Source organism: Rutidosis leptorrhynchoides, chromosome 6 (assembly GCF_046630445.1).
Source record: "Rutidosis leptorrhynchoides isolate AG116_Rl617_1_P2 chromosome 6, CSIRO_AGI_Rlap_v1, whole genome shotgun sequence".
Classification (NCBI taxonomy): domain Eukaryota; kingdom Viridiplantae; phylum Streptophyta; class Magnoliopsida; order Asterales; family Asteraceae; genus Rutidosis; species Rutidosis leptorrhynchoides.
The window spans coordinates 102,372,754-102,381,490 of NC_092338.1; positions in this window are offsets into that span (position 1 = coordinate 102,372,754).

The following is an 8,737-nucleotide window of genomic DNA, read 5'->3' on the forward strand; positions in this document are numbered from 1 at the left end:
ACTAATATTCCAACTCTCGTTATTTAACTAAAGATATTTTAAATACTCAAATTCTATTATATCAGAAAATGTTTTCGTACTTTTGAAACTAAATCAATTGATTATTATGAAATTTAGTCTTCCACTAACTTTTGTCTAATTATCGTTATTTGACACTTTGTTCTCATATGTAGATCACTTTACCCATTTATTCTGAATACCGTTAAAAAGAAAAGGTTTCCTAAATCAAAGTGGACCTCTCAACAGAGACTCGTAATCATACAATGTATCTGATAAATCAATCATTTGATATTATATTTTAATTCCATTGATAACCATATTGAAACAAATACGTTCATGTAAAGTATTATACGTTTAATACTTTGTTAATATTCTCAAGTAATAATATATATATATATATATATATATATATATATATATTATATATATATATATATATATATATATATATATATATATATATATATATATATATATATATATATATATATATATATATATATATATATATATATATATATAATCATATCCATTTATATAATGGTTCGTGAATCGTCGGAATTTGGTTGAGGTTAAATGAATGTATGAACACAGTTTAAGATTTTTGAAATTCAACTTAACACTTTGCTTATCGTGTCGGAATAATATAAAGATCAAGTTTAAATTTGGTCGGAAATTTCCAGGTTGTCACAAATATGCTTAGTCTGAAAGCTCAAATTTCTACTTTTATTTCTTAAGACTAACTTCCCGGTTTTCCAATCAGTCATCGCACTTGCAGTTGCTAAAAATGGTCTACCCAAAGTAATCGGTACAACCTTATCCTTTTTTATGTCTACAACCACAAAGTCCGCTAGAAATTCTAACTCTCCTACTTTCACAACCAAATTCTCAGCAATCCCTATGGGTCTATTAACCGACTGATCAATTAATCTTACTCATGTGTTGGTCGACTTAAATTCACCTAAACCCAAACATGAATAAATTAAAAAAGGCACATAAGATTAATACTTGCACCTAGGGATGGCAATGGATCGGATATGGATCGGGTGATGCCGTATCCATATCCATATCCATTTAGTTTTTGTTCATCCATATCCATATCCATATCCATATCCATTTAGATATCCAATGGATTAAACGGGTTAATGGATATCCAATGGATATTATAAAAAATGTTATAGTATTTTTTAATATGCGATTAAAACGTAAACATAGTATAGCAAAAATAAATGTGACATGACATTAAAAATTCTATCCATAAAAATGTGTAATCTTTGTCGAAGTTACAAGAAAATTTGCTAAACTTATTATAAAACATTGATTATAAAAAATAAATATGAAATTTGTAAGTTTATTTTGTTAGATATACATGTTTTATTGTAATATATTATAGTTATTTCATTATAGGGTTGAAAGCAAAATGTAAATCTAACGATAAATGAGCTTGTAATAGTAAATATATAAGAATATATCTATATTTATGTATTTGTATACGTATTTCGGGTGGTAATGGATATATCCATGGATGAAACTTTTCATCCATGTCCATATCCATATCCATTTAGGTTCATCCATATCCGTATCCATTTACGTTCATCCATATCCATCACGAAGCGGGTGGATCGCGTGAATATCCACCGGATCGGGTGGCCATTGCCATCCCTACTTGCACCTGAATCTGCTAAAGATCTAAACAACTCACATTCATTTACTCTACATGGCACAATGAAAGGCCCAAGATCACCTAGGTTTGGTGGCATATCACTAGGGATGACAATGGATTGGATATGGATCGGGTAATGCCGTATCCATATCCATATCCATTTAATTTTTGTTCATCCATATCCATATCCATATCCATATCTATTTAGTTTCAAGTCATCCATCCATATCCATATCCAGTGGATTAAGCTGGTTAATGGATATCCAATGGATATTAAAATTTTGTTATAATATTTTCCAATATGCCATTAAAATAACAACATAGTATAGCAATAATAAATATAACATGAAATCTGTAAGTTTATTTTTTTAGATATACATGTTTTATTATAATATATTACAGTTAATTCATTATAGAGTTTAAAGCATAATGTAAATTTGACGGTAAATGAACTTGTAATAGTAAATATGTAAGAATATATCTATATTTATGTATTTGTAAACGTATTTCGGGTGGTAATGGATATATCCATGGATGAAATGTTTCATCCATGTCCATATCCATATCCATTTTTAGGTTCATCCATATCCATATCCATATCTATTTAAGTTCATCCATATCCATTACAAAGCGGGTGAATCGGGTGGATATCCACCGGATCGGGTGTCCATTGCCATCCCTACATATCACTCTTCTTTACAATAGCATCACATTCCACTTCAAGAAGCGCAGATGATGCTTGCTCATGCTCACCCTTCTCCACCATCAAGTCCTTTAAGAACCTCCCATAATTGGGCATACATGCAAACATCTTCCTTTGTTTTATTCACAAATATATTATCAGTATTTAAAGACACACAAACATCTTCCTTTGATTTATCTATTGAATATCTTTTGGGTTTGGAATAGGTGGCTTGTACTCATCCACATTAGGTGAAAATTTCACTCCCTTCTCAACTTTCTTCTTATTCAGCTTCACATTATCGTTAACTTTGAACCCGGGAGACTCGGTAGTCTCCATCTTCTTCACTTCCAACTTGTGCACATCTGAAGTCCCACCCAACATCAATGACATTAAATAGTTACCATACTCGGGAGTTGTATCACCAATCCATTCACCTTCACAAGATCTCACTGATAATGCTAAAAACGAACATATATTTCATAGCATTATCTCTCAAGAAAGACAAGCTTTTAGTTGCAATTGTCCTATTTACAAGTGATATTCGTTTAAATAATAAAAGGTGAAGACAAAAGACAGATTCGACAAATTAAAGATGCAAACGACCAAAAAGCTCAAAAGTACAAAATACAATCAAAGTGGTTCCAATTATTGATGAGAAACGTCTCGAAATTACAAGAGTACAAGACGCGAAACCCAAAATACTAGATATTAAATTGTACGCAAGGACGTTCGAAAATCCGGAACCAGGACCAAAGTCAACTCTTAACGCTCGACGCGACGGACCAAAAATTTCAAGTCAACTATGAATAAGAATAAAATAATATATATAATTAATTATATATATTATTATATAATATAATTTTACGCAGGCCACGTTTTGGATCTAATATGTGAGCTGTTTTCAGACCTCCGTACTCGCGGTACTTTTGTGAAGGAAACCTCAGCACTCGCGGAACTCTACAGTGCAACGTGGGCTTATAAAAGCCATCGAATTCTGCACGAATTTTACATCTTTTTCCTTTCAATCTCTCACTCGTATATATATTTATATTTATATTATAATTATAATTATAGTTTTAATTTCTAATAATAAGGGTATGTTAGCGAATGTTGTAAGGGTGTAAGTCGAATTTCTGTCCGTGTAACGCTACGCTATTTTTAATCACTGTAAGTTATGGTTAATGTTATTTTTAATTTAATGTCTCGTAGCTAAGTTATTATTATGCTTATTTAATGCCGAAGTAATCATGATGTTGGGATAAATATTAAAATTGGGTAATTGGGCTTTGTACCATAATTGGGGTTTGGACAAAAGAACGACACTTGTGGAAATTAGACTATGGGCTATTAATGGGCTTTATATTAACTAAATGATACCTTGTTAATTTAATATATAGACTTATAATTTGACGTATTTATATATAACCACATACGCTTGACTGGGTACGGTGGGCGGGATATCTATAAATACCAATAATTGTTCATTTTACCAGACACGGAATTGGATTAATAGTTAATAGACTTGTTGAAACAGGGGTGGATTACATTCAAGGGTAATTGGTGTAATTGTTAACAAAGTAGTAAAACCTTGGTTTACACGCAGTCGATAACCTGGTGTATATTCATTAAACAAAGTATTAAGACCTTGTTACAATTCGAATCCCCAATTAGTTGGAATATTTGACTTCGGGAATAAGAATAATTTGACGAAGGCTTTCGCACTTTATATTTATGACTGATGGACTATTATGGACAAATTCGTATGGACATATTAAATAATCCAGGACAAAGAACAATTAACCCATGGGAATAAACTAAAAATCAACACGTCAAACATCATGATTACGGAAGTTTAAATAAGCATAATTCCTTTATTTCATATTTAATTTCCTTTATTTCATATTTAATTGAACTTTTAATTATCGCACTTTTATTTATTGTTATTGTATTTAATTGCACTTTTAATTTTCGTACTTTTTAATTATCGCAATTTTATTTTATCGCACTTTTATTTATCGCAATTTCATTATCGTTATTTACTTTACGCTTTAAATTAAGTCTTTTTATTTATTTAATATTTTACATTAGGTTTTAACTGCGACTAAAGTTTTAAAATCGACAAACCGGTCATTAAACGATAAAACCCCCTTTTATAATAATAATAATAATAATACTATATATATATATATATATATATATATATTTATACAAATATAGTTTTTAAAAAATATAGCGTTAAACTTGGCTAGTTCCCTGTGGACGAACCGGACTTACTAAAAAGTACACTACTGTATGATTAGGTACACTGCCTATAAGTGTTGTAGCAAGGTTTAGGTATATCCACTCTATAAATAAATAAATAACTTGTGTAAAATTGTATCGTATTTAATAGTATTTCGTTGTAAAAATAATACTATTTCCTAGTACACCTCGCACACATCAAGTATTTTTGGCGCCGCTGCCGGGGACAACACTTAACACCGAAGCGAGACGCTATATATATAAAAAAAATTAGTTTTTACGTTATTTTTGTAAAAATATATTTACATAAGTTTAAAATATCAAAAATATAAAAACATAAAAAAAATATATATATCTTTAAGTAAAAAAAAAGGTATTTTTAGTTATAAAATACTAATAAGTTATTTTATAAGTTTTAGTTATATTATAAAACATTTTCTATAAAATAAAAACAGAAAATTAAAAAACAAAACATAAAAAGTAAAAAAAAAATATAAAAAAACTGAGCCTGCATAAAAATCGACCTTAATCTCATCTGAATCTGGAATATCCGCACTCGCGGTACTTTTTTCCAGTTAGGATCCGCACTCGCGGAAGTTTCTGACAGGTCAACACAGCCAGCATTAATTACGAAATTAGGGTTAATTTTATTATTATTAATATTAATTAGGGTTTTAATTAAATTAATATTTAGTTTAAGTTTTTAATTTATTTGTATTATTAAGTTATAATTAGTTTTATTAAATATATAAACTAATACTTTTATAAAATATTAATATAAAAATAATATTTTTATAAAAATTTTACTTTTTACAACTATAAGTTTTATTTTTAAAATTTCGTATCTTTTTAATTATTTATTTGTAATATTTGTAATTTTCGCTCGTATTTTGTTTTAAGTCATAGTTTTTGCCATAGTTATTTTTATTTCTAGATTTTTAGGCATTGCCATAAAATCCCTTAAGTGCTTTTTCTTTAGACTAAGATTTATGTGCTTTAGAATTTTGCAACGCCTTTTTAAGTTTTAGTACCTTTTTAAGTTATTGCCATTTTGGATTTAGTTTTTCTTTTAAGCTTTAATATTTTTAGACGCAACTTTTAATTCTTAGTTTTTAGTTCCTTTTTTAGTTTCGACGCGCTACTTTCTTATTTTTATTTTTCGACACTTTTTATTTTTCGACGTTTTTCGACGCGCCCTTTTTCTTTCTTATTTCTCGCCGATCTAGTTTTTAGGACTTAGATTTTTCTATTTCTTATCTAAAATTTCTTTAAATTTCAAAACGAAAAATTATTTTAAAGTGGTTAAATTGATAGACATCAAAATTTTCTGGTTCGTAGTAATAGTTGGATTTGTACGTGGACCGGGTTATTGGAGCCAAACAGTACTCAATTATATTGAGACCAAACGAATCCTGCCCCTCTGCTGCATCTTTTGGCTATTCGAAACGTGGGCAAAATCAGAAAAGTCTATTAATTTGATAACTTATATAATTTTTCTTCCTTTTTAAAAACTAATAGGATATTCAGTGAATGCACCGAGCAAAACGTTCACCACCTTTTGTACGTTCACCACCTGTAACTCGATCAAGACATCTAGCAAATATTGTTCCCGTTGATATTTCTTTAGAATCGTCATCTAGTCGACCAAGTACTCCAATTCAAATTTATGATAATCCATTTTTTGAACCCGACCTCACAATTGAGAATCCAGAGAATATTCAGGGACGATTCCGAGATCCTGAACCATTAATCTTTCCTCCGGAACCACCAATCATTCAAACAGAGATTGTTGAGGAACGAACCATTAAATCAGAATCCTCTAGTGATTAAGATTTAACAAATTCAATCATGGAGAATCTGGAACCTCTAAGTATGGAAGACCGAATGAGAGCTAAAAGCACTGGCCAAGGTCACGCAATTACTCAACCTGACATTAATGCGCCAGATTATGAAATCAATGGACAAATCTTACACATGGTAACAAATCAATGCCAATTTAGTAGTGCGCCGAAGGAAGATCCAAATGAACATCTTCGTACCTTTAATAGGATCTGCACTCTATTTAAAATCAGAGAAGTGGAGGATGAACAGATATATCTCATGTTATTTCCCTGGACTTTAAAGGGAGAAGCCAAAGATTGGTTGAATCGTTACCTGAAGGGGCGATTGATACATGGGACGTTTTAGTTGAAAATTTTCTTAAACAATTCTTTCCGGCATCTAAAGCCGTAAGACTTTAAGGAGAAATTGTTACGTTCACACAGAAGCCAAACGAAACTCTATATGAGGCGTGGACAAGATTTGGAAAGTTATTAAGAGGATGTCCGCAACATGGTTTAGACACCTGTCAAATAGTACAAATATTCTACCAAGGATGCGACATCACAACAAGAAAAGACATCGACATAGCAGCTGGTGGTTCCATTATTAAGAAAACCGAAACTGGCGCTTATAAGATAATTAATAACACTGCTTCCCACTCACATGAGTGGCATCAAGAGAAAGATATCGTTAGATCATCTAAAGCAGCTAGAGCCGATTCTATCCATGACTTTGATTCCATTTCTGCAAAGATAGATGCTGTCGAGAAACGAATGGAAAAGATGACTAAAGATATCCACTCAATACGAATTAGTTGTGAGCAGTGTGGAGGACCACATTTGACAAAAGATTGTCTCAGTATTGAACTAACAATGGAACAAAGAGAAAATGTTTCATACATAAACCAAAGGCCTGGAAATAATTATCAGAATAATTATCAACCACCAAGACCAATATACAATGAAAACCAGAATTATAACCGAAATGTTCCATACAATAACCAACAAGGTCCAAGTAATCAACAAGTATCCAATAATACTTACAATCAGCAAAGACCTAATTTTCAAAATAAACCACCACAAATCGATGATAAAAAGCCAAATTTAGAAGACATGATGTCGAAGCTAGTTGATTCTCAAACTCAGTTTTTCACATCTCAGAAACAAACGAATGAACAAAATGCTCAAGCATTTAGAAATCAACAAGCTTCTATTCAAAATCTGGAACAAGAAGTAAGCAACCTAGCAAGGTTGATAGGTGAAAGAAAACCGGGAAGTCTACCTAGTGATACAAATGCTAACCCCCGGAATGAAACAGCTAAAGCCATTACCACAAGAAGTGGTATTACACTTAAACCACCTGAAATACCTGTAATTTCTGATGAAGCTATTCCTACTCCATAAGAACCACAATCTGAACAAGATAAGGAAAAAGAACCGGTAGTTGAAAAGGTTAATGAAGATAACACAGTTAAGGCTAAACCTTATGTTAAACCATACCAACCACCACTTCCTTACCCGAGTAAAATGAGAAAAGAGAGACTTGAAGCCGAGCAATCCAAATTCTTGGATATGTTTAAACAGATAAATGTCAATCTTCCTTTCATTGATGTGATTTCAAGAATGCCTAGATATGCTAAATTTCTGAAAATCTAATCACAAATAGAAAGAAAATGGAAGAACTCTCGGCTGTTACTATGAATGCTAATTGTTCTGCAGTGCTGTTGAATAAGATGCCAAAAAAATTATCAGATCCAGGAAGTTTCACAATTCCATGTTTTCTGGGTAGTCTTAGTTCAATAGAAGCATTGGCAAACTTAGGTGCTAGTATAAATTTTGATGCCGTATTCACTATACGTTAAACTAGACCTTGGAGAATTGAAACCAACACGAATAAGCATACAACTAGCCGATCGATCAGTAAAATATCCTAGAGGGATAATGGAGAACATGCTAGTTAAAGTTGGTACTTTAGTATTTCCAGTAGATTTTGTTATTCTGGACATGGAAGAAGATTCTCGAGTACCTCTCATATTAGGAAGACCATTCTTAAACACGGCCAAAGCAATAATAGACGTGTTTGGTAAGAAACTGACCCTAAGTATAGAGGACGAGAGTGTTACCTTTTCAGTTGATAGAGCCATGCAACAACCACAATCTGCAGATGATACATGTTATTATATTCAAACTATAGAATCACATGCAGAATTGTTAGAAGAATTTCCAGAATTACAAGGAACAGGAGAATGTTTTTTAGGAGAAGGAACTGAACCAATTGATGAAACTGAAATGTTAGCTACACTTATGGCTAATGGATATGAACCAACA